This window comes from Zosterops lateralis, assembly GCF_965231275.1.
Source record: "Zosterops lateralis genome assembly, chromosome: 4".
NCBI classification, from domain to species: Eukaryota; Metazoa; Chordata; class Aves; order Passeriformes; family Zosteropidae; genus Zosterops; species Zosterops lateralis.
The window spans coordinates 12,320,346-12,347,613 of NC_139765.1; the positions used below are offsets into that span (position 1 = coordinate 12,320,346).

The window sequence follows — 27,268 nt, forward strand, 5'->3', positions numbered from 1 at the left end:
AGCAGGAGAATGTGCTACCCACTCTAAAATAACAACATGTTGGCAAAACAGAGAGTGAATCATAGCAAAGAGCACTGCATGCTCCGGGCAGCTAACCCAGCTGTGCTTGTCCACAAATAAGGAAAATGTCCCTCTGGCAGACCTGGGCCCAGCCTAGGGGAGGGAAAAGGAAAAGGGGAAGGAGAGAGAAGGATCAGGCAGCTCCCAGAGGTGGACTTGTCACAACTCTGTGACAATTTCTCCAAAAATTCTAAGTGTTTTAAAAAAAGGATGGGATAAAATGAGACATCAAATGGACCAACCCCTAACCCCAGTCCAGAGGAGAAGTTATTTCAAGGATAAGATAACCATCAAATATATTTGAATTTTAGAGCTGCTCCACAAAGTTACACGTGGCCAGGTGGTACTTATGGCTCAGGGTACATGGTCACTGGGCACCTAAAAACTGGGAAGAATGAAGAGAGAAAGCAAGAAGAAAGGTTGCTCTCCTTGGGAGCTTTCATCCTGAACCCAAAAAACCTGGATGTACTGGAACACTTTTTAATGCTGGAAAAAAGACATCTCAGGGCAGCTCTGAGTGCTCTGCAGCTGATCCAGGAAAGCCAGGGAAGAATAAAAAAAACCAGAACTACAGTACAGTTTGTTCTAAGATGCATGCCCTGCCTGGAAGTGGGTTGAGGCACTTTAGGAGAGCCTCGTGGAAGAAAAGCATGAAAAGCAGCACCTCAGCCCCACTCTCATTTGGTCAGGTTGTTTTGAGGTTAGTTTTGAAAAATTACACAGAAGTATACATCACAGAACCATGGAATGGCCTGGGTTGGAAGGGACCTCAAATACCGTGTTCTCCACTCCCCTGCCATGGGCAGGGACACATTCCACTATCTCAGGTTGCTCAGGGCCCCTTCTGGCCTTGGACACTGCCAGGGATGGGGCAGCCACAGCTTCTCTGGGCAACCTGTGCCAGGGCCTCACCACCCTCAGAGTAAAGAATTCCTTCTTATATCCAATCTAAATCTCTTTGTCAGTGTGAAGCCTTTCCCCCTTGTCCTGTCACTCCAGGCCCTTGTCAAGAGTCTTTCTGCATCTTTCCTGTGGGTTCCCTTCAGGCACTGGGCTTCCTTTTTATTATTTACTTAATCCTTCCATTTCACCAGAGGCTTGTGCAGAAGACAAATCCCACATTAGGCTTAATTTAAGCAGATCCTAATAGCTTTTAAGGTGAACTGATTAGGGGTTTCAAACAGAAGAAAACTCGCACGTCCACACTGGGGTAGGAGGATTGCTGAACTCTGCTCCAGGCTCTTGATTTTTATTCTGCCTGCTGCACTCTGAGAGGGTGGGATTTTAGCCTGTGGATTTTTCATGGGATCTGATGTGACAATAGGATATTTGTTGCCAGAAACGCAGCTGCTGTGTTGCAAATAAAGGCGTTTTATAGCATCATGTAGATATTATTTTAGCTGTTTAAAGTGCACAAGACACCAGAATTATGAGAATAAAAATATATCTCTCAATAAAGGCACAAAGAGGTTTTAATAGCACTACAGCTGCTTCAAAGTATGCCAATATTTCTATTTTTTAATTAATCTTTTATCCCCTACAGTTTTCTACTAAAGAAAGATGAGACCTGTCAATTTCTGCTAGTGTTTACTAAAAATTAGGCAGTTCTGTTTTTCACACAGAGACATCCCTCGTGCTGGATGCGTCTCCAAAGGCTGGGAGAACTTAGCACTGATCTCACTGTTGTGTTTGTTGTACAATTTACTTTACACTTTTTCCCTCAATAGGAGGGAAACGATAAACACAAAACAGTTGATAAGAGCAAATCAAACAGAGCAACTGCTGACCACACATTGGCATCTGTGATAAGTTATTTCAAGAAATGACCTAACAGAGCAAAAACCTGCCTTCTGATAATTTTGGAACATCAGGATAGAGCAGCATTAACCCAGGCTTGAAATGGATTAACCTTTACTTAAGGTAGGGCGGGCACACTCTCACACTGGATATTTCTCCTTTGCACGTCTTGTTTTCCTGGTAGGATAAAACAATGCTGCAACTTGATTTCCTCTTCATTTGTTTTCCCCATGCTCTACACTCACAAATGCAGGCACTGCCAGCCAGCAAATCCAAGTCATTGAGCTCCATGAAACTTGTAAAAAGGAGATCCCAATTCCAGCACTGGCACCCCAGACTAAGAACCGCAGGGCTGGCCCTCACATACTTCACAGGAGGGAAATACAGATGAGTGTGCCCAGGTAACTCTGCCACTGTGGGGAAAAAAACCACCCAAAACCACCACAAAGAAAATATTTGTAAAACCACGACAAGCCTCAAGCTCTCCAGAGTCCCCAAAGCGAATGAAAAATAGCACAGACCTGGCAGGAGGCGAGAGATATCCCACAAAATCCTACGTGAACTCACAGCCAAGAAAACCTCTTCAGCCTTTTTCCTCCTGTGTCTCTGCTTCCACTAAGGAGCCTCCACACACAGCACAAATCCACATCCCAGACAAAATATTCAGCTTGGAGTCACCAAGTATAGTCCTTAAGCATGACCTTTAAAAACAAATGATGCAGAGGGATGGGGGCAGGAAGGAAGGAGCTCCAAAATAGGACCTTTTATTGACAGCACACTCCTTATTCTGACCTCACCACATTAACGGGAATGCTTTGAAAAGGTGCCACCCATAATTCTTGGAAATGCCCTCACAAGCCTACAGTTCACCCAAATTCGTGCCACTTCCATAGTGGAACCATTCCACTCCTGCTGCATCACCGGAATTACTTTAGGCTCCCTGGACCATGAAGAAGGTCATATTTAACCAGCTGGCCATGTTGAGCCAGAACTCCTCCGGCATTGTGGGATCTTTCTGAAGGGCCTGGAACATCCCCAAGCGTGAGGAAGAAAGACATCAAACGGATGGAATCGACAGGAGGCGCTGAGCCCGCGGGACCAGAGATGCCATATGTGCTGCCTGGCCCAGGAAATGAGCCCCTGCCTCCCGCAGGGATGGCTCAAATCCCAGCCTGAGCTCTCCTGATGCCAGCTCGGCACCTGCAGCACAGGGATAAGGAGTTATGGATGTGCAGCAGCCAGGGAAAATCTTGCCACCAGAGGCAGGAGGGAGAACAGCACAGACAGGAGGAGAAGAGGGATGTCCCTGAAGGATGAGGGAGAGCAGGAACCAGCTACAGAAGGGGGAGAGCAACCAAATGCTACTGAACTGGAGTTTTCAAGAGATGTCTGGAAGCAAGTCTCTCCTGATCCATCACTGAATAGAATATGTCATTTGGAAGGGTCCTCTCCCTCCTAGGAGAAAAATGTTGCCTAATCAAAATATACATTTGACCTTTTTGTTCCTAGATCTTTCCTGACTGGGAAGCAGAGAAAGGCCAAGCAGCATTGACTACAACTTCAGTCTGCACTCCCATTTGTCACAATAGCTCTAAATCAAACTCTGCATCTGTTTGCCTGGAGTTTCTACCATTTAAACTCCCACACCCAGATTCTGCTACACCACTGGTAACTCCAAACCCCACATCCTCTCTGGGGCACCTCTTGGCAGCTCCCACAGCCTGTTATTAATGTTTTCATTAAACTATTGGATTACATCTCTTCTTAATGAGTGCAAAAATCACTGAAGCATCCAATCCCACCTGCTGCAGCAACTCCAAAGAGGAGAGATGGAAGGAATCAAAGCAAATGGAGAACTGAAACACAGCACTTTGCTCTACCCTTAAACACAGCCCTTTGTGGGATCACTTTCTAATCAGGAAGGGATAAGAAGATAGAATCCAACCCCCCTACACAGGCAAGTCTCTGGCACAGCTGGGTCAGTAAGAAAAGCCACAGGATATACCAAATCAGGCTGGTTCTATACTATCAAACTAATCTGAACCTGAGTCACACAATGGAACCATCATTTTTCTTTTTGAAGCTATGTGTGTAGTAGCTATACAGTAGCCCTAGAATAAATTTAATCAGGACTCAGTGAGTATTTAAGTTAGGGAGCAAACCCCACATCCAATTCTGCCAGAGAAAAACATCCTTTTCCCACATGACAAAAGGATGCTGCGGGGTCTCCAATTTGGATTTACAATATCAAGCTACACACACGTTCAGCAGGATAGGGAAGAGCAATCGTCCCTCCAAAATGACACCAATTCACAGAAAGACTGATAATAATTTTAATTTATCCACCCAAGCATACCCCTAAAGCCCAGCAGTTAGGAAGGCAGTTTGCTATTACAGTAAAAACTGCCAAGTTTTATGAAGTTTCCATTTATTAACATTCCAAGAGAATTTGCCTCTTGAATCGAAGCCTCTGGATAAGACAGATACCAAAACATATTTCTGCCTTTCAAAATTCCCACTGTTTGAGCATGACATTGAACTTGCTCCTGAAATGAAGTATACGAAGGGCATTTTTCAAGAATTAGGAAGTAAAAGAGAAGAGAGATGAAGCAAACACAATAGAGCACAATAAAGTGGGTACCTTCAGAAATTCTAGCTTTCACCACTGTGCCCAGAGCTGGGTTCTTCTGGGTGAGAAGTGAGAGCAGATTCTGCTTGGCTCCTTCCAGACAACACAGCCCAGCAGCTCCACCAAGCTGGGCACTAAAACCCACGGCTGACAAGGATTATATTCAAAAAATGTCAAGGATTATATTTTTAAAATGAGGTGCTATCTAGGAAAGCAGCACAGACACGGCAAAGCTTCGAGCACAAGCGCCAGCCCTGCCGTCTCCAAATTGTTTGGATTCTCCTAAAGAGAAACAGGATATATATAAAACTGAAAAAAACCATCCCACCATACACAAATAACAGCATGATTCACACCAAGGGGCAGTGGGCAGGGCCAGACAAATGAAAAACACAGCCCAAGGCTCAGCAGGATGATGTGGTGGGACATATTCTGAGCAGCTACTGAGACAAGCACCCATATGTGGGGCAAGCAAACAGAGAACAAAGATAAACGTGCTGTACAACAGCTGATAGTTCCAGTGAGGGAACAGAAGGAGAAAGTACCATCAGCCCAGAGGGAAAATGACTTTCTGTACTACAGTTTCTGCTAGCACAGGTTTGGCACCTGTGCTGTGCATATTTCCACCAGCCAGTTTATACTGAGGATCACAGAATGGCCTGGGCTGGAAGGGACCTTGAAAATCATCCAGTTACAGCCCCCTGCCATGGGCAGGGACACCTGCCACTATCTCAGGTTGCTCAGAGCCCCATCCAGCCATGAACACTGCCAGGGATGGGGCAGCCACAGCTTCCCTGGGCAACCTGTGCCAGGGCCTCACCACCCTCAGAGTAAAGAATTTCATCCTCACATCCCATCTAAACCTCCTCTCTGTCAGTGTGAAGCCCTTTCCCCTTGTCCTGTCACTCCAGCCCCTTGTCAAGAGTCTCTCTCCATCTTTCCTGTGGGTTCCCTTCAGGCACTGCAAGGCCACAATGTGGTCACCCCAAGGCCTTCTCCTCTCCAGGCTGAACAATCCCAATTCCCTGAGCCTTTCCTCCCAGCAGAGCTGCTCCATCCCTCTGATGCCCTTGGTGTCCCTGCTCTGGCCTGGCTCCAGCAGCTCCCTGTCCTTCCTGTGCTGGGCCCAGGGCTGGATGCAGCCCTGCAGGGGGGAATCTCAGCAGAGCGGGACAGAGGGGCAGAATCCCCCCTCCTCTACTGCCCTAGGTGCAGCCCAGCACAGGGTGGGGCAGGGCAGGGAGGGTGGTTCTGTCTTCTATAAACCACTTTAAATCCAATTTTTTTTTTCCTCAATTAACCTCCAGAAACACCTAAAACTTGACAGGACCCTGAAGTCTCTGAGCAGCAAGCTGACAAGAAAACCCCACTAGTCCCATCTATGTCAATCACGGGCTGGTATTTTTTAACTCTTGGGGTGTGATCTTAGTATTTTTTGCAGAAATGCAGCTTTCTGTGCTTAGAACAGAACCTTGTCTAAAGTTCACTCATGTCAACAAAAAAACCCTTCAGCTCAATAGGTTTTGACCTAATAATCCCATTCCAGCCTCAGGATGATGCTAGCTGCTCTTACTGAGGTTCATAATTATCAGATCAGCATGTTTGCCAAGCACTGCTCTGGGGTATGTTTCAGACAGAAAAATAAATATTTCATTCCTCCATAATTCATGTTTTCAGTAATATCACCATTCAAAAGTCCCTGTTTATTTAATTTGTTACCTAAAGGTAGCAACATTCCCTGCCAAATAAAACAAATCAGATATTTCACGTGCAGATTCTTCTTCAACATTATTGCCATGACCAGATCCTTCTGACATCCTTCAGTTTTTACAAGTCTCCCTTTGGGAAGGGAAAATGAAATAAGTCTGCAACATGGCATCACCGACACTTGAGCATTTCATTTATCTTGTTTATTTACTTCATCTCCTTCAGCTTTCCTTCCCCAACGTTGAGTAAGTTTTGTTACTTTAAAGTTACAGAATTAGTTATATTTGTTCTATTTAAAGCACCACTAAGAAACCAGGTAAAATTAGCCCCATTGGAACAGGCTTTGCTATTTAAAAGCCAAAGATGCTCAAATGTTTTAGCCATTTTCAGTCATTCTTTCCCCATGGGGCATCTGTGTGAGGCGCCTGTTACAGCCCCAGCTAAAAGCAGAAAGTGCTCCATGACTCGACACTCCCAGTCCCTGATCCCCAGGGCTGTGAGAAAACCCTGGGAGACACTGCCAGGCACACAGGACTCGGGATGCAAACACTGCACGAGTTCTGCAGCCACTGTGGTGATGGTGGCAATGATGATGACACCAGGGAAACCCGGGGACAGCGAGACTCAGAGAGCATTTTGAGGTGTCAGCAGCCAGCTCCAACATAATCCCTAAACCCCTGAAGATCTTAATGTACCCAAAAGAGATGTTTTCAAGATGAAGGAAGGTGCTTTCCTGCCTTGAGGTAGATTCCTAAACCTAAAAACATTCAAAAATAGCAGTGTGGGGCTCTGATTAGAGCAGGCAAAAAATCCCTCTGCCAAACAGCAGGAACATCTCCCAGCCCAGGCCAGGGCTGTGTGTGCTGTAGGCTGGCATGAGCCAGGACTGTCTCTGAAAGGAGCCATCCCATTTTCCATCCAACCATCTGTTTGTTTCCCTCCCGCTGCTGCTCCATGCTTTGTGCCAGGACAAGAAGCTGCACGACCCACACTGAGGAACCATTACCAGGCTGAAAAAAATAATCTTAAAAATAGTTTGGGTGAGGCTGGTTTCACCCACAGGGATTGACAAGGGCCGCTCTGCCCAGGCTGAGCCTGCTTGGTCCTTCCCATGGAGTCAGCCTGAAAGCGGGAAATAAACGGGCAAGGCCTCCTTGTCTTTTAATTTGGCTCGCAAAAATTAATCTCAGAAATCATTCCAACACACCCGCAGTAATGATAAGGAAATATTTCCTAATATGGAATAAAAACTGAATATTGGAGTTGTGCTGCACTCCAGGATTTCCTGCTATTCAACACAGCTGAGCAGCAGAAGTCTCCCATGAACAGCGGCCGAGATCCAGCTCTCTGCTGCTTTCGACGAGCAGCGAACGCAAATTCATTTCCCTGACAGGAAAAGGTACAGGCTGAAACTATGTATGAGTATACAAGAAAATGCAGGGGAATATATGCATAAACTAAGTCTACCTACACCTATGTAAGAACCATAAACTATGTTTATGTCCCTTGAGAGTTAATCTTTTGTCCATTTCAAGTAGCAAAGAAACTTTTGATCCAAACGTCACGATCTTGGCTTTCACAAACAATGGGAGACTGGCCACCTGAAGTTTAGAAAAGCAAATCCACTAATAAGGTCACTTCCATCTCAGCTCCACTTGCCTCAGCCTTTGGTGATACAATTACATTCTTTAAGCTCTACTGTCAATAGCTCTGTCCCAAAGTGAGGAGCACATTCTGAGACATTCTGTACTTAAAGCACTCAGCACTGAAGGACACGCAAGGACTTACCAAAACCTTCCAGAGCTCGGTTCTTTCAAATAACTAATTTTATTTTCTTAACCTCTTAAGACAATCCAGCCATTGGGGTTTAGCAGTACCCACTCAAACTGCCTCACTGTGCACTCCTCATGTGTGTGTGGCTGTGGGCAGGACTCCCCCACCCACCCCAGCCTCACAGAGAGGGGACACACAGGGTTGTACTTCTGCTCCCCCAGCGAGGATGGAGGGCTGGAGCCAGGAACAGGGAGGGAACAGAGGTGCTGGTGTCTCCACTCACTGCTATCTTCCAAGAAGCACTCCAGGGGGGAGGTCAGCTCAGGACAGCACTCTGGATGACTAAATGAAGCATGAGACCTGATGAGGGAACCAGACCTGCAGTCCCAAGCAGCCACTCCTTTCTTCCAGTGTTTACCACTGGGTGCATTTTAATTTCCTGGGGACAAGAGAAATCAGTAGCTTGCTGGAAAGCCAACAGTGCTCTGCAGTGAAATAGCAATTCATACCTTGCTTCAACTCACTTGTATCTGTCCTTTCTCCTGGCTCTCCCCAAGTTTCACAGTGCTGTAAATCTTTGTTCTCTCAGAAGTATCTAAAAACAGGAAGCTCTTCTATTTACTAGAGTAATTGCATTCCTGTGCACTTAAGCATTTTCACAGCTTTTAGGAGGTACTTGCATCCAGGCATAAGAAAACATTGTTTTAAGACCTGTTAAATTAACTGACATAAAAAACCCCCGTGCTAAATATCTCACTGCAATGTTTTGGATCATGAAATAATTATAAACAGGGCAAGGTCAACAATCATAAATCTGCTTCCTCCTGAGTTATTGGTTTTCTAGATAAAGTCCTACTCATGTCCAATGAAAAATACGTCCGACTCTAAAACATGTACAACTGCCCAAAGGTAACATTCAGTCACAGAGAATTTCTCTACATCTTTTGTGGCCAAAAGGCAAAAGTTAGGACAGAAGCAAAGAATAAGCAAAGAAGCTTTTAACACAGCACCAGTACAAGTTTCCTTGAAACTTTTTCAGATGTCATCCAAGATGCTCTGCTCTTGGATTTTAGGTATTTTGTTAAGCCCTTTTACTTCCTAAGGAGCCTAGGGAAGCAGGACCTTTGGGAATTAGGAGGGACTCCGGCACTGAAGAATGCTGGAGAAGAAGGCACCAAGTTTGCTTTCCTTTTTCACTGATGTATATTCAAATCCCTGACTCTTGCCAGGCTCTTTTTAGATCACATCAATCAAATTAAGTAATTACACGTGGCAAGTCTGTGCCAGCAAAGGAGCCGAGTGCTAAATGAGATGCAGAACATGAGTGCCCGGCCATGGCCTGTGCAGTGCCTCCAGTCAGGGTCAATGAGCACGACAGATCCCTCTGGCCCTGCAAAACTGTAAATGCAGGTAGTGTCTGTTGTCAGTGTACACAACACTGAAGAACAGATGTTTGCCCATTCAAATTCCCCTACAGCACTTCATTCCTTTAGCTGGGATATTTGGAGCAGCAGACAGCTGTTGGCACACAGAGCAGACTAACTTGGTGAGGGCCCAGAGATAGAGAGATGTGTGTGGTTTCTTGACGTAAGAGAGGCGCCTGAAGCTGGGAAACAGATTTGGCATGGTGGGGATGGAGCTGAGCCATGCTCTTACCACCAAATCACCAGCACCAGAGGTGGAGAATGCAGCATTATCTCATAAAGGAACCATAAGGACAACACCTAACCCCCACAGTGACAATAAGGGTAACTGAGAAGAGAAAGCTTTATCCTTATGCCTTATTATCAGACTGGTTTAGGGGAGAACAGTCAATACAACTGTGGTCTTGTATTTCAACATTTCCATCACACTGAGAATGTATATATGACAAAAACACAGCAAGTAGGTAGCTGGGGCTCATCCTTCTGAGACTTAGAGGTTTAGGTAGAGAGGAAACAGCTCTTGCAGAGGCAGACTGCCTTGTGAAATGCAGGAGTCTTCCTGCAGCCTTTCTTTCCCGTCCCAACTGCCCATCTCCTCCAGGGCTGAAGGGCACCAGGAATGCTTTGTTATGACAGTCTGTATGTCCACATGATCCTTCCTACATAACTGCATATTCACCCTTCTAGGATGAGAAGAGAAAGGCAAAGAAGGAATTGCACATAGATGATGATAAGGTTTGTGATGAGGATTAGGTTCGTCTGAGTAGTAATTCTCCAGCCTTGGCCTGGGAAAGTTCACTCAGAATGGGTGCTGTTTTCCTTTAAATTAATCTCAGATATTTGATTCCATATCTGGTTTCCAAGTTAAAGGAAAAGAGAAACAAACCAGGGATAAAAGCTCTGGCTATATCCAGCTGCAAGGGAGGAAGAGGGAAAAGGAACAGAAGACATCTGCTTAAGTTTCTATAAGATATTAAGGCTGTATGTTAAACATGCATGAAAGGGTAAATTTCCAGATTAAAAAAAATAAATAAAATTTAAAGAGCCCAGTTTCCTATGCTTTCAAGATGAAATAGATTATGGCAAGAAAAGCAGAAAAAGATGACAAAGTCTCTAGGAGCAAACCTTTCCCACCAAGGAAGCCTTCAGAACAGAAAGCCTTGGAGCATGTCCTGAGGGCTAAGCACTCTCTTGACTGAGAAAAGGAGCAGGACTCATCAGTAAAAGGAGGACTCTTCATGGAACAGGGGTCACCTCAAGCAAAGGAGAAGAAACACTTGTGTTCCCACAGAATGGTTCTCATGGTTCCTTTTCAAGGTGAAAGTCTCTACTGCCCTGTAAAGTGACCAAGTGTCATTGTGCCTCCATTTCTTTATCTGTCAAGTGCAGATAAATACAAGTGGAGTTACCTGCAGGAAATCTGAACGGAAATACCAGTTTTGTACAAACAATGTGTCAAGATGGAGACTGGTGGAGTGGCAAATAAAGACGACTTTCAGGCAGTGATCTGAATTGCTTGATAAGTTGCATACAAGCAGCTATTTCCCATAAATAGTAACCAGAGAAAAACCCAAATAAGCCGTAGGAAGAATGAGATCATTTCCACTTTTGAAATATTATTTAATGCTAACATTTCCTTATGGGGATGGGCCCTATGCTCAAGGCCCTTACACAGAAAGGACAGACATTGCTGCCAAGCCCTGCTTCAAGGACTTGTCAGTGCAGGTCTACAATTGGTTCTTAGAAAGAAAAGTCCCTTCCTCTCCACTGGGCTGAACCCTCAAGTCTCAGCCACACATTCCCATAGTTTTCCTAATAATGCAGCCACAGGCCAGTTAGGGCAACTCAGCAGCCTGACAAAATTAAGCTGCCAACCAGCCCATGCTCTTGTGAAAACGAGACCACTCTTCCATAAGATCAGCAAATTGGTTTGTCCCATCCTCCAACTCCACAAATTTGGTGAAAGAGGAGCAATTAAATAGGGACAGGCACAGAGGACAAGGGGGAGAACAGCACTGTCCCTTTTGCAGGCAGCCAGACTTGGATTACATCCCAGTAAAATTTGGATACACTTGTAGCAGTGGGAGGACAGGGCTGTCCCTTTGGACAGAGGCCATTTATGTCAGATTGGGTGCAACAGAAACCCCAGAGCCCAATGGTGGCAACTGTTACACAAACATTGACTCTCACCAATGAGTCACATCCCTCTTGCCCCCACTTTGGCTGGCTCAGTTTGGAAATGGGCTGGTGGAGAGCAGAGCTGTGCAAAGCTCTCAAAACACAGGCTGTATCTACTTTCTGACATTCCCTTTACTTCAGGCTGCAACAGTACAGAACACAATCCATTTGACTCTGATGGAAATGGTCAAGGTGAGGCTAACCATGATGAAGAGCTGAGCACCCATCCATGTGCTGCACTCTCCATGGATCACCCCAGCCACATTTACAAAGCCCAGGAAAGGTTGGTACCATGTGCTGCTCTCGTTTGTCTCATGAGCTCTCCCAGATTCTCCTCCTGGGGCACTGCTTGATTCCTGCAAAGCCCAGCATGGACAGCAAGCTCCAAGAGCAATGCTGAGCTGCAGCAGAAGCCCACTCTGCAGCAGACACAGACACAACCTGTACTTGAATCTGAATAGTTGTATGGTCACTCTAAGACTTACAGCAATGCCCGGCACTTGATCTATGGGAACACATCAGGAACATCCACCGAAAGGCCCATCCTAATCTCTCACTCATTCCTTAATGCATCTCCTCTCAGTCCACTCAACCACTCTCCCAGAAGAGTTATCAGCTCAGCCCCAATAAAACCTCTAAAGGTGACTTCAAGTGGACAAATCCTGCAAAATAAAACCACATTAAATTCCTGTCATTTGCCAGTGATGCAAGCATTGAAGTCATGAATATCTGGAGTTTTCTGTTTCTAATTGCAGATGATGTATGCACAAAAGAAGGACGCTCTTGTGGCTACAACACAGGAAACTGCATTAAGTAACAGATGATCTGGATTCTGTTTTATTTCCTATGTGCAAAAACAAACCATACAGAAAGAAAAAAGAAAACATGTACTTAGGGTGTGCCCCAGTTACCCTAAAAGAAAGCAAACATCATTCCTGTAGCCAGCAGATCATGTTAGGAGTTCACAAGCATAAAGGGCTGGGTTCTCAAGTACTAAAAAGTTATTAATTCATTCTGAAAATTCATTATTTAACCTAGTAATAACATGTGGGCCCTCCTTTGTAAGTGCACTTGTGTGAGCTGCCCATTTGAAGGCTGCAGTCAAGCATGGATCTGTGTATTGCAGGTTTGGAAGGGTGTGTGGCAAGATAAGCACCTGAGGCGGCTTGCACTGCTCCAAGACCGGGCTGAAATCTCACTGTGAATTCAGAAACACGGGGGAAATATATGGGAAAGAGCAACAGGAAGGACCACTGGCCATCAATGCTCTGCAAGAGGCCAAATTTGGTGACAGCATTCCCAAGCTGAGCTACAACAGCCTTGGAGAAATGCTGCTTTTGTGAGTCCAGCTGAGAGCATTCCTCCACTGACTCCCCAGTCAGTGTTTACATTTTCTGTTGCTCATATGCAAATAACATTATTCAGCTGCCTTTTAAAGCACTGATAAATAGGTAACCTTTGGAAAGTTTTACAGCTTCCCAGTAAAGCCACATGCAGTATCAGGAATGTGGTTAGTCACATTGATATAGCACAGGGTAAGAGAGAATATGTCCCAATTTCACAAATCACAAGGAAGCGTCAGCTCTGCTCTATTCTCTTCACTTCTGAAAATGTAAGGAGCACCAAAAAATAAAGACAAAGTAGTCTAATAAAGTAGTATTGGCATAGAATCAAAAACATTTACATCTGTGATTCCTCAGATGATTAATTATTGCTTCAATTGACCCTTAAAATATTTTTTAACTTGCATTCATTTACAAAATGAAAAGCAAGTGAAATCCCTTATTTTAGGACTACCCCTGGCAGTCAGAAAAGATCTGGGAAAAACTAACACTTTTTACTCCACAGATTATGCTCCATTGATACTGAGCCCTACCTCCCTAGCCTAGATTCATAATAAAAAATTCATTGCTCTCCCCAGATCTAAGATGGTAACTCAGGGTTGGAAGCAAGATCTGGAGGCAAGTTGACCTTTTTTTTTTTTTTTTTTTTTTTTTTGCATCCCCTTGAGTAAAATTTTGCAAAATAAATTATGGAAATTCAGCAAATCCTGAAAGACAGGGAAGCTGCTCTGCTGGCAGCCTCCAGGAGGGAAGGTGTGCCCTCCCTCTTCCCAGCATGCCCAAAGCTGCAAAGGTCTCTTGGGGTTGCTAGCAAGCCTCAAGCTGCTTTCCTCTCCTCTGGGTTATCCCTCATGTTAATAATGCCACAAAGGATCTCCATCTTGCAATGAACTGGAGCTGCCAGCTTTATTCTGCTTCCCTGTGTCATGTACCTTCCTACCACCCTTCAAGCAAATTATGTTTTGCCCCTTTAAAATATTTTCCGACTAGATCTGGAGGTACTTCCCAAAACTGAAACATAGAAACACATGATCTTGATAATGCAAGTCAGCAACTGTATCACCTGAGAAGGAAATTAAGTAAACCCAGCCTTCAGACCCAGCAGGATTTTGAAGGTGTATGAGCAAGGGAAGATTCCTGACTGGTAACAAGAATCCACAGCAGCTCCCAGGGAACAGACCCCTTCATTCAGCAACAGAAATATATCCAAGATAGCAAAGAATCCTTGAGTCATCATGGTTGGAAAACATCTGCAAGATCAAGTCTAGTCCTTGACCAAACACCACCACATCAACTCATCCACAGCATTAAGTGCCACCTAAAATCATTTCTTGAACACTTCCAGGGATGTTGAGCCACACATGCTGACATAGCACCCTCCATACACAGTTCTCAAACCATGCAGACAATTTCAGCCTGATTTCAGAAATGCAGAAAACAAGGTGTAACAAAATTTATCAGAGACACCAAAACATATATTAAATCAAAAGTTAACTATGCAGCACCAGCATCTGAGGCACAAAGAGTAACTTGCAGAAGCTGCCAAAAACCTGAAGGAAGAGTTGAGACCCAGAATCAGTGCATCAGTCCTGATTCTCACCTTGAGTTTAGTATTACAGTCAGATCAGGTTAGTGCTGGGCAAAGACACACTGCTGCTCTGGCAATGCTTCACAGACACACGTTTGAAAAATAAAGTGTGTGCACTTCAGGAACATAAAAATGCTTTATGGAATCCTATGTTTAACACTAAATGCCACAATGAACTATGGGAAAATCTAGAATGACAGCAGGAAACAGAAGAAAAAGCTCAGTTGACCCGAGCCTGGGGATTTTTCAGATGTGCAACTGCAGAGGATCACAGGAGCCCTGGGGCTCTCACAGCTGCTGTTGAGGGAGCACATTCTTCACGCTCTTCTGGAGAAAAACAAACAGATCCTGACCACGCTGCTGGCAAAACAAAAGGAGGCTGGGAATTCACAAGTTCCTGCATGCACATGCAGGGATATTTGACAAAAGTAAAGCCAATAGATCCTGTTACTGTTGACATTTCATCTGCCACAGGGAGCTACTCAGAAGTCACACAGCAGTATCAGGGTGTTCATTGGAGGCAGCCTGACTGCAAGTCCACTCAGGCCTTCCCTGCACCTGGATTTTTCTCCATCTGTAGTCACCCTTGCAGGAGGAAGAAGCAAACATCTCCTGCCAGTGCTTTTCCAAGTCCACTGACTACCCAGCATGGTAAAGAAGTCAAGCTACCTTGGATGTGCAACTTTTAAACACCCAAGGACAGGTAGATGAATTCTGCCTGGCATCTGACACAATGCCAACCCTCATTGTGATGAGGATATCTGGAACAAGTCTTTGGATCTAGCAGGTTGCTTCTCCTCATAATCTCCAAAGCCTCTAACTGTTGGCTATGCCTACAGTTTCTCAAAGTTTCTCAAGCACTTTAAGAGACCCATCCTCGGCAAACAGTCCTCTAGCAAACAGATCCCACTTTCAGTTAAATTACGTTCCAAAAGCCCAATGAAGCAAACAAAAAGGTGGCATCCCTCCTCCCCTCATCCTCATTTGCACCACAGGACACTGGACTCTCCAGCAGAAGAGGGCCAGGCAAGTCTGTAATGTGGATAGGCACAGCTTCCACCAAATTTAAGACAATTTGAATCCAACTGTGGCTTGAACATCTTGTCATTTTTACATGGGCACCTCACAGACAGTAAAAATATTCTCCACATAAAGAAGATGAAGATCTGAAGCTCTATATATAGTGTTTGCTAAAAATACCTCTTTGGAGACATCCCTTGCCAAATAGGTGCCAAAACTTCAAAGGCTGAATTATCATGTTGAAATATTTGAAATGCAAGTTGTTATGATTCTTGTGAGGCATGGCTGGCAGCATCTTTCAGCTCCAAGACCTGGTCCAGGCAGTGACTGGAAATAGCTCTTTGGTGCCTTCCGTGAAATGAATCAAGGGATCTCAGTCCAGCTCTCAGCAAATTAGGAACCACAAAAGCATCTGTGAGAGTCACTTCCTTTGCTGATACCATTCTAAAGGGCAAGGACTGAATAAGGTAGGGAGAAAGAATTATCCTCCCTCAAAATAGCACTCTCCTTCAAAACACAAACTGCTTTTTTCCAGCATCTTCTGTGGAAGCATCCCACTGCATTCGTACTAAATATGAACTAATCTAAGTATTCCTTTAAGTAATACCTGAAACCCAACACTTTACAAGTAGTAAAGCCCATGACCTGCAGGCCTCCAACATGCTAGAGCCATGCAAAAGGAGAGCAGGAATATTCCTAGCCCACATTCTAACTGCATTTCTTTCTGGAGCCAACAGAAGTTTCAGAGCTCTCAAGCACTTATCTTTAAGAAAATTTAGCACAGAAACAGAGGTACACCTTGAACCAACCACATCATTTCAAAGAAATCAATAATTAGTTGTATTTGCTTTGTATCTTGCCAGGAAAAGGGCACGAAGCAAGTGATACAAATTTAGAGAACTAAGTAACAATATTTTAGACTCTGCTTTAAGAAAACCAAGTAATTTTAACTGGATGTGTCACAGAGCAATAGCTTTGAAAGGGGCAGTCGAGTCCATTAATAACTGGAACTTTTTGCATTGGGATGGCACGAGGTAACTGAATCTAATCACACAATATTAGGGGATTGGGGCTGCTCAGTAAATTCAGAGATGCCAAGTTGAGCAAAAAGAATGTGTTTCATTCACAGATGAAAGCCTTCTGAATTTTGGTGCTTTGTAAACAGCTGCTAAACTGATTGAAGGATGCCTGTGAAGTACACAGGGTCAAATGCGGTCAGTACCTCAAAGAGTACCATGTTTCAATATTGAAAAAGCACTCGTGAAAAACATCTCAGTACACTTCTATCTGCCTAGCACTTCAAAAAATGTCCTAAGTATCCACAACAGAGGCGGGATTATTCTTTGTCCTCTCCCTCAAAGCTCAAATTCTCCCTCAAAGAATTATACCACCAAACTCAATGTGGGTAGTAGATTTATTTTTTAAAAAAGAGGTTTCTTGGTTAGAATTAGTATTGACGGAGGTACCAAAGGAAATTAAAGAATTACAAGAAATTCTTAGGTGTTTATTTTACTCGCACATTAGTCAATGCCGTTAATCTGGAAAGCCATTGGAATGCATTCAGTAAAGCGTCCTTAGCTAAATTTTATTTCATTAAAGACCCTACAGTCAAGGTCAAACACAAACTACATTCCTGAGCTATCCAAGGAAGGGAAAACTGTAGGGAAAAGCAAAGGCAGGTGCTTGCTATAGCACAGGACAAAAATCCCGTTTCCCTGCCCTGATGTACACAAATACTGGCAACCCACTTGTGTCAGTGACTTCATCTTGTAAAACAGGTGCTTTGTTGACAGGATCATCCCCACTCCTGAACAGAAGGAAGCTGCACCTGAAGCACCAATTCACATGTTCCAGACAGAAGTCTGGCCTTCTATCCAAGACAAATACGGAGCTTGAGCTGCATTGCTCCTACTTGGGATTTATCAGTTTGCAATATCTGAGGAGGATTTACTTCAGGATTCAGGGAGAAGGCGGGTGGGTGGCCCTTAACTGGGTGGCAAAACCCAGCCTGGCCTTGGCATGCAAGTGAGGGAGGGAAAACACTTGGATTCCACACTGACATAAGAAAATCTCATCCTGCCACTGCATTCCCCAGCTGCACACAGGCAGATGCAGATTCACTCTCCCTAATATCCTGAGTATGGATACAGAAGCTTTTATCTTCTCAGCCTGTACATCTTTAAAGATGACACGGCCGATGAGGAGCACTTCAGCAAAAGGACCAGGAAAATGCATTTATGCTCTGGTTCTCAGACTGAGAAAATTACAGGGATAGAGAAATAAGAAAGACACTGTCAGGACTAATTTCAAAAATTAGGTTCTACAAGGAAAAAATACAAATAACACTAACAACTTTCAGTTTCTTGGTTTTTTTTTTTTTTTTTTTTTCTCTTAAAGCAAAACATTATAAGCAAAATTGTCATTATAATTCTTCTCTTGCAGCCCTCGCTCCCTAGAGCGGCACAAGCTCATTCCGTGCCTGGGGTTCAACACCTGGAACTGGACTGAACCATAAACAAAACTGAAACTGGCTTTCTAAATATTGTTGTTTGTTTAACAAAAAAATGCATGAGAAAATTAGCTAAAACTACTTCTCTTTATTAGAGTATAACAATTTCATCCCCCAATTACTTCGTAATTACTTCCTTTTTCTTTTTTGACTTTCCACTATGATTTCAAATCCTTTCAAATGCAGTGATCCAAAGAACACATTAAAAAAGTGTATCCATTGGTCAATTCCCCAAATGTCCCTTTCGACTGTAAAGGAACATTTATTTTACAGAGCAGAATGTTATTTTGCTTATTTGAACATAAAAAGGCCAAGCATATTTCTTCTTTGCACCTTCACAAAGGCCAGAGTTTTGCATCTTACTGAGGACCAAAGGTAAAATAGCAGTATTTTTGGCAGGCTCCAAGGAACCTCTTTGCAGCAGAGGTGCTCAGCAAAATTATTCTGTCAGCAGCCAGGCTGCAGCACAAGCTGTGAGCAGCAGCTCCAGCCAGTGCTGTAGGCCAGTGTAGGAGAAACTCTCTCTTCCCTGGTTTTGGTGATACAACGTTCATCTCTTTCTCCTGAACTCTGAAAGGGATTTTGTTATTTCTTTTTTCATGTGTCACTACAAAAGGGGCTTACGTGTCTGTGAGCAAAAGCAAGCAGTTCACATGAATCAGGTGCCCTCTGGGATTAAATAGGGCTTAGAAGTATCCAAGTGTGAGCCTAAGACTCTGGAGTTATGAATGAACCCCAGCTGCCAGAGACAATGCTTACAATGCTTTCAGCCTGGCCTGGGAGGAGAGAACAGGGCAGGTTGTACTCAGATGCCTCCTGAAAAACCCAGTGGAAAGTTCCTTTAGGTCATCTACAGCAGCATCAGCACCACCAATCCCCACTGAAGGAGCTGGGATTAGACCAGAAATACATTAACTTAAATATCCACATATTGGTCAGTCCCACTGACACATCCATGGCCTGAAATTCTCTGCACTGATCACATCAGTATGGCATTCATTTCACACTCCTCATCGTGACAAGCCCAGAGCAAGGCTGGGAGGACAAGAGAACATATCTCATTCCTGTCACAGAAACTTTTACACAAGTCCACTTGCAGCTAAGTTACATGCCAGGTATAACCAACCCTTTGGAAGTGCCAGGATTTACCTGCTCAAACTGATTAGCTGGTAAACACATTATAATCCTCATCAGACACCTCCATCATTCTATATATGACTACCACACCAGCACAGCTGGAATCCAAGGATTCATCTCACAGATTTGTTCTCCTGTAACACTACCATAGCTTTCTGTTGAAGGAATGGATGAATGTTGCCTGTAAACACTGTTAATTATTGAGAACTAGAGCAGTCAACAACTGGTGCAATGTAAGAAAGGTAAAAAAAAATCCAATTTCTTTGAAGATTTGCCAGCAAAGCTTGACAATTTAAAGCATTCCACTTTGTTTGTTTCCCTTTATCACTGGCTCATGGGGAAAAAAAAAGACAAGGAGAAAAGAGAGGAAAAAGATTTAACAGTCAGAAGAATCTCCTTCTGTATTCCCTTCATTTTCCACACAACTGGAATTGTTTTTCCAGATCTCCTTCTCAAAATGCAATTCTTGCAATTCAATCATTTACCTGAAACTATTTCTGAAGGTGCTTGTTCCTACTACCACAGCTCACCAAAAGTTAGTGGTTTCCAACCCGTGGTGCAGAGGGCTGGGAGGTGTGTGATGGGCTAAGAATGTGCCTTGACAGCAGCCTGGGCTTCACCAGACCTGGAGACAACAGCCTCAACCTCTGTTGCTTATTGTCAGTTTGTCCAACTTCAACTTCATTTTGATTTCACAAAGAATGAGCAACTTACAGGTGATTATTCCAGGTGTTCTTAACATTAACTGTTGTGGTTTTTCATCTGATTTTTTTTTAAAGAAGGGAAAAACATCCCAAACCCACAGAAAAGTTTCTAATTGCTAGGCAATTGTGCAGTGAGGTCACCACATCCAGACTACAAGTGTGCTAAGATGCTCAAGTGATGAAGACTTTATATAATCTCTCCTTCTCTGTTAAATTAAACACAGAGCAGGAGTGTCCATACAATAATTAACCATAAGAGGAACCAGTTAATACACTTCAATATAAAGAGGCCTTTTATATTCTTTGCAAAGAGGAGATCTGAGAGATGAATTGATGAAGAACTCCCGTTTTAATAAACCTGGATTCTCTGCCCTTAGTCACTACTTCCTAAAACTACCTGTGACTGTGAAGATGGGGGAAGGACTAAAAAATAAGACTTTACTAGAAATTGTGCTTACAATATCATCAGGTTTGGTTGGTTTGTTTCTCTCCTCTGCCCCCCAATAAACCTGAATATTAATATTTCCTTTCCTACAGCATTAATGGAAATGGAGGTACATGCTATAACTAATTTCATGAAGTGAAGGAAATGAATTAAACTATCAGCAGACAGATTAGTCTAGCAAGAGAAATTTTCTTTAGCCACAATAAAACTTCTGATTTACACAAGTGCAATACAGCAAGTCAGTCAAAGAACAGCCACTCACCTGTTCAACCAGAGCTGGTTTTCACGTTAGTGGAACCAACCAAGCACAAACAAAACCAATAAAAACCAGTGAGAAAGGTGCATGTTAATGACACCAGAAAAGATAAAATTCCTTTTTCACCTTATCTTGAGAGTCAGATTTGCTGTGATGCACCTGACTGCCTTCCAAGACAGGCAACTATAGGATCTGCACCACAGGCAACCCTTACTTCAGAGGATCACAGACTGGCTGCGGTTGGAAGGGACCTGAAAGATCACCCAGTTCCAGCCCCCTGCCATGGGCAGGGACACCTTCCACTACCCCAGCTTGCCCAGAGCCCATCCAGCCTGGCCTTGGACACTGCCAGGGATCCAGGGGCAGCCACAGCTGCTCTGGGCACCCTTTGCCAGGGCCCCACCACCTTCACAAAGAACTTTTTTCCCAATATCCAATCAAAACCTCTTCTCTGTCAGTGTGAAGCCATTGCCCCTAGTCCTGTCACTCCAGGCTCTTGTCAAGAGTCTCTCTCCATCTTTCCTGTGGGTTCCCTTCAGGCACTGCAAGGCCACAATGAGGTCACCCCAAAGCCTTCTCCTCTCCAGGCTGAACAATCCCAATTCCCTCAGCCTTTTAAACTGCTTTGCTAAGTCTCACCAACAGCATTTGCTACACCAGTGTCTGATAAGCAACAGCCATTACTCCACTAAACAGGAATGTGCTTTAACAGCTGCCTGTTACCTGTCTGTACCAGCCATGGCTGAATAACTGAGTCCCACAGAGAACCTCATATGCAGAACACAAATTCCCTTATAGTTCCAGATTTTACAGCTTGTTAAATTGTACTTTTAATTACTGTTAAACAGGCTTGCTTCATTCTACATATCCAGTTGCTACTGTTTGAAGAAACAGGTACTCCCACTATATCTTTACCTTGTGATTAAATTTGTTCTCCTCTCCTGCTCTGCAAACACCACAGAGCACAGAACAGAGGAATCTTAAACTTCAAGAAACAACAGCTGTCTTTAAACAATGCAGTGAAATGCTTTTGTCTGGGGAGCTACTAATATAAGCTCTCCTCCTCATACAGGACTCAGCAGGCTAAAAATTAGTGACATTTTAAGTGGAACAATTCTTTCATCATCAGGCTGATATTTGGCTGCCGTTCTGGTTACCTCCCTTATAAGGCACCAGCAAGAGGGAAGGGCAGGGAACACATTATGCAACTGTTCATTGTAAAAAGTAATTAAAACAAATTTTAAGAAAAGTCTGTAATAAACACTTTTCCAATATGCAAAAGCCAAAGGAGCCACATGCCATTGGTCTAAGGTCTGCCGTTTTTACTGGGCTAATCTGGGAAAAGGGAATTTCTCCTGAAAGGAAAGGTTTTCCTCAGTTTTTATAGGAAAGAGTGGAACACTGAAGCCTTTGAACTGCCCCTGCCCTCTCCAGTCTGGTTCAAATCTACCTAATCAGCCAAAGAGGCAGCTCTGCACTGAGTAATAAAGGGGCAATACCGGCACCCCTGCATCCTGCCCCCTCCTCTGTGCACAGCTGTGATCCATGGAAATCTAAGACATCTAATTCCAAGTTCAGCTTCAAACAAGGGTAAAGAGGCTCTGTGGTGAGGTCATCCAGATCTTGGCTGGTTTGTACACAACAGCCCTCCTGCAGACAAGGAAATATCCTTTGGAATTTACCTATCAGTTCAGCTGTAAGTAGGTGTTTACTAGTGAAGTCATAAAAACACTGAGACTTCCTACCCACAGAACAGACTTGAGAATCTCTACAGGGGCAGTGATCTGGCAGGAAGAGCCCCCATGTGTCCTTTGGGGGGCTCTCAGTGATCCTGAGGGAATCTCATGGCAAAGCACAACCATGCCAGGGAAGCAGTCTCACTCTGTTCCACTGGGGACAGGGATATGGAGCTGTAGCACCAGCAGAGCCCCCTAAGCACACACAGCTCCCCACGTGTGACAAGCCGCTCTCCTTTGTTGTTCCTGCCCTCAGCAGCCACTCAGGGCAGTCAGGTGTGTACTGGTGATGAGTCTCCTGCCCTCCTCCTGCCTTGGGTATGAGAATGGAGGTTACGGCTCCTGCCCCTCCCCTACACTCCTGTGTACAGAAGCTGAGAATCTTGGCAGCTCCTATGGTTTGGCACAACCCAATATCTCCTTTTCAATTGCAACCAACTGATGCACAACTGTGCTTCTTGTAAGCATTATTCTACTACAGTGGCTCATAAAAAGGGCCTTCAACCAAGTACAACTTTCTGGGAAGGCCAAGTTTTCCAAGTCTTTGTCTGGGGGATGGTCAGCTGGGTTTTGTTTTCCTACCAGGAGATTTAATTGCTAAAATACCTTGGCACATTTTCTGAATGCAGTACTTAATGTGACATTACACACAGTGCTCTCAGAATTGTAAACAGCTCTCTTTATTACACAGAGTAGAAAAAGGTCTCACAACTTTTCATCTGGTCAAAGATAAGATTTTTTTGTTTCCCCTTCTGTGGAAGGAAATTTAACACAACCCAATATACCAAGGTCTTTGCTAAGACTGGAGCTCCTCTACAGCATGTCAGTGATCACAGGCTCACACTCTGGAATATAAGAAACATAGCTAATATAAGTTGCAATACAGTGAACACTCTTCCTGTCCCATATAGATTTGATTTATCCCTTTACTTCTCCCTCCCATTCATTCTGCCACCTCTGATAAACTCCATCTGTTTGCACAACCTGCACACACCAAACTATTGCTTCATCTTGGCTGTTCCATGTTACTAAAAGGTGAAGAGTTGATTCCCTTTTTACTCCTTCAGGACATTCTCACTCTTGGGAAATCCCATAAACCCAGGCTACCACTTTAACCAAAACTGCTCCTTTTACTAGTGAAAACACGAAGACAACTGTTCCTTAGACAATCAAAATCCCCTAAAAGTAGTCTTCCAAATTCTAGGTATCTCTTTTCTTCACAGTCTGATCAGTGTAACCCTCATAAAACCATGGGTCAGCTACACATTTGCAAGTTTGTAGGTATAAATATTAAAGGCATACAGCACAAACTAAGTTTCAAGTCTACAGTTCAAACCAGAATATAAAATCCAAAAAAACCTAAATTACCAAGAAATCAGAAAGTCAGATATTTGAAGCATAAAAATTAATATTCATTCTTGATCTGTTTTCATTTGCTTTTTTAATCTGTAAAAAGTATTTAATGAGCTATCAGTGCATGCCTTACAAGATTACCTGACTTCACAAGTAAGGCACTAATAACTACATTTTACATTTTACTATTAACTATTACTATTAAGCCCATTTTAATGCTTCCCCTACTGATCAAATAATTTATGACAAGGAAACTGAGCTTTTCTTTATTTCTTCTCCTACTTCCTGTTTTGTTCTATATGGTTAAGATGAAAATGTTCTACTACTTCCCCATGCAAATACAGGAGCAGTGGGACTGCCAGAAGTTATTTTGTAGTTTTATGCTACAGACTTACAGCATTTTCTGTACCAATCGAATTATAAAGTCTGCTCTGCTGCATTTGACAACTAATTTCTGAGTCTTCAAGACGACTCTGCCACCTTGAATACAGTTCACTATTTAAATTCATAATAGGAAATAACTGTTCCCTGAGTTCCTACCCCACAATATTAAATTGGCTTACCCCAGTGTAACAATTTTTTTGCACAACAAAAGCTGTTATTTAACCACCAGACTTTGAAAAATTCTGCACCAACCAATCTCAAAAATTAGACTCCAGTTATTTATCAAACCCATATTTTCAAGGCACAGCAATGCAATTACTGCTGGTGGCAGGTCTGCTCTAAGTGCAGCTATATGTTCAAATGAGCAACAAGAGAAGATTAAATGATTTTGTGGACAATTGTATGTTTGATTTATGTCAACTGCCATTACCCTAAGACACAAAGCCTCTTTCTGGGAGACTAAAAGCAAACCATTTACCATATAATATCAGCTTAGCAGGCTTTGTGCTGATGAATACTGCATTCAGAGAAGCAATTCTTTTCATTGCAATTTCCATGTCTACCCTGCACCTCCTGGAATACAAATATCAAAGTTTATCAACTGGCTTCACATTTTAACTAATGCTCAGTTTAAACTTGGTGGGAAGAACAACATTTCTATTGGAATAAACACGGCCTGAGCAAAAATTGAATCTGTAGGGAGAAGATAAGCTTTGGAAGCAAGACAAACCCAGTGGACACAGACAGTGACTAAGCTCCTTGCGGTCACCACAGGATTCAAGAGCCATCCCAAACCACAGCAGTAACCCAAATGATTAAAAAACTTCTACCCACCATTCAAACTTTGGGGACAAAAAGACAGAGGAGCCAAGGGAGGCTACACAGAACTCCAGGCACTGTGCATGCACTGAACTCCAGTGTGACATCCCACATTGTCCCACAATCCAGGAGAGTCCCACCGGGGACTCCACTGCAGAGCAGACCCTCTGAGGTCAGCCCCAAAAAACTCACACAAGCAGCTCCACAACACATCATCTGACAGAAACCCAACATTTCTGTTCTCCTGGGAACATTCCCTCACCAAGAGCACGGGCCTGCTCCAAGCCCACTGCAAGTCAACATTGGGGTGTGGGTTTGCTGTTTGGTAAGACAGGATAACTTCTTGAGAGAAAAAAAACGGCAGAAGGAAATAAAGCATGATACCTGTCCTTTGTAAATATTTGCTTCTGAATTCTGCTTAGCTAGTGCCTTGGCATTTGTCTTCCCCTGAAATGTTTGAGTAATAAATGTTTAGAATTTTAAGCTCTGTTAAGCAAAAGTATTTAAATTGAACATACAGTATGCCATGTACATTATGAAAAACAAATGAGTTGACAGAGCTATGCAAATTTGACTTTTCCTATCCAAGACATTTCTCAACAAAGCCAGGAAAACATGTCTACATACGGCACAGAAGGTAAAACTGCAGCAATTCTATCGGATACAGTAACAGAGTTCTCACATGCAATGAAGGAGCCCACCGATCATCACCTCTCAGGTCAGTAGCCTGTGGGCTCCTATTTCTTTTCATTTTTCAGAGTAAAATTAAAGCTGATATTCTTTCATTCCTGAAGCATAAGGAATGAAAACATTTTTTCAGATTCCTGTATATATTCAGGCGTCTTTTATGGAGCCGGCACAACAACTTAGTGAGATTTATTAGCCTTATAAACACTCATAAAAAAGATGCCTCTCCTTTAAGTGACTTTAAAAAACTGTAATCAAAACACTGAATCAGCACACCTGACAAATCCCAAGATCTACAGTCAACAAAACCCCCACGGCTCTCCAAAAAGAAGGTAAAAGCAAAACCAATACATCCCACCAAATATCTTACAGGGAATGTCTCTCAAAAAAAAAAAAAAAAAAAATCAAATGTCGGCATTGCTTTTGATTGAGAGGCTACAGCAAGGCTCCTTATTCCCAGTGTGGATTTTGCAGGAGGAAGGCAGGTACACCAGCGGAGGCAGCGTGTGAGCTCTGCTATTCTATCCCAAGGCGTTACAGATCAAGTAAAACCAAACAACCGCGAGACCTCTCTAAGTTCTTAGCATTTAACTTTTACCCGAGTCAATGAGAACCGTCTAAAGACGCAGAGCATGAGCCGGACAGACAAACCACGGGGGCCTCAATCCCGAAGTCCTCCGGCTCGGCACAAGGTTTGAGATTTGCTCCTCCCGCGAGGGGAAACTTGCGAAGGTTGTTTGCTTTTCTAAGCGCATTAGGGAGATAATTTCGTCCCTTTGTTTATTTATTTATTTCTAAAGAAGGCAGGACAGTCTTAAGCCCAGAGGCACGTTCTGTAGCACGAGCACAGCCCAGCCCTGAGCAGCCGGCGGGGTCTCGGCACAGCCCGGCCCCGCTCTGTCCCCGCACCGACACCCGGCGCCAAGGGGACACGGCACCCCGGGGGCAGGGGGACGAGCCACCCCAGGGGCTGCGGGACGACTCACAGGTCGCCCCGGGGGCAGGGGGACGAGCCACCCGAGGGACAGGCGGGCGAACCAGCCCGCAGCCGGTGCCACCCCCGATGCTCCCCGCAGCCGGGGCTGAGGCTGCGCTCCCGTAGCCTCCACGGCGATGGCTGCTCCTGCTGCCTCACGGTGCGGGGGGAGGAAAGAGGGAAGGCAGGGGGAAATTCCTAGTCCCCGGCGGCAGCGTGCCGGAGCCGTTTCCGCGGGCAGCGCCGGGGCGGAGGGCGCCCGCCTGCCCTCGGGACCCGGCTCCCCTCAGGACTCACCTCCCGCCCGGTCCGAGCGCGGCGCCGCCCCCGCGCTAATGGCAGCGGGCGGGCCCGCGGCGGGGGCCGATGTTTACCCGCCGGCTCTCGCGAGAGCCGCGCGCCGCCGAGCCCCGCGCCGCCATTGGCCGCGCCCGCCGGCGCGCGCCGCTCGCCCCGCCCCTTCCCGCCCGCCCCGTGCAGCCCCGCGTCCCCCGCAGCGCCGTCCGGGATGGGGAACGGAGGGATGCGGGGGAGGGACGGGGCTGCCTCCCGCTCCAGCGGGGCAGCCCACAGCACACCGCACACCGCTGTGTGTGTCCGGGCAATGTCCCCAGCCTGAGAGACTCGCCATCCTCTCGGACTCGGTCACTGCCCAGGACAGAAGTTCTGCCTCATGTCCAGGTGGAACTTCCTGGGATCAGTCCCTGCACATTCCTCTGGTGCCATTGCTGGGCCCCCAGAGC

General features: G+C 44.6%; 1 protein-coding gene across 2 annotated transcripts in view; it reads right to left on the reverse strand.

Annotated features, from left to right (window-relative positions):
- STK38L (serine/threonine kinase 38 like) overlaps window positions 1-26,875 on the reverse strand; it is a 45,404-nt gene extending 18,529 nt beyond the window's left edge. Inside the window, exon 1 of one of the 2 annotated variants that reach the window (XM_083858837.1) lies at window positions 26,823-26,875. The gene's annotated coding sequence lies outside the window, so the exon portion shown is untranslated. Of the gene's footprint in view, window positions 1-26,147; window positions 26,331-26,822 lie in introns of those variants that run through there. The other variant, XM_083858838.1, reaches the window with a different exon arrangement.
- Window positions 26,876-27,268: the final 393 nt, after the last annotated feature.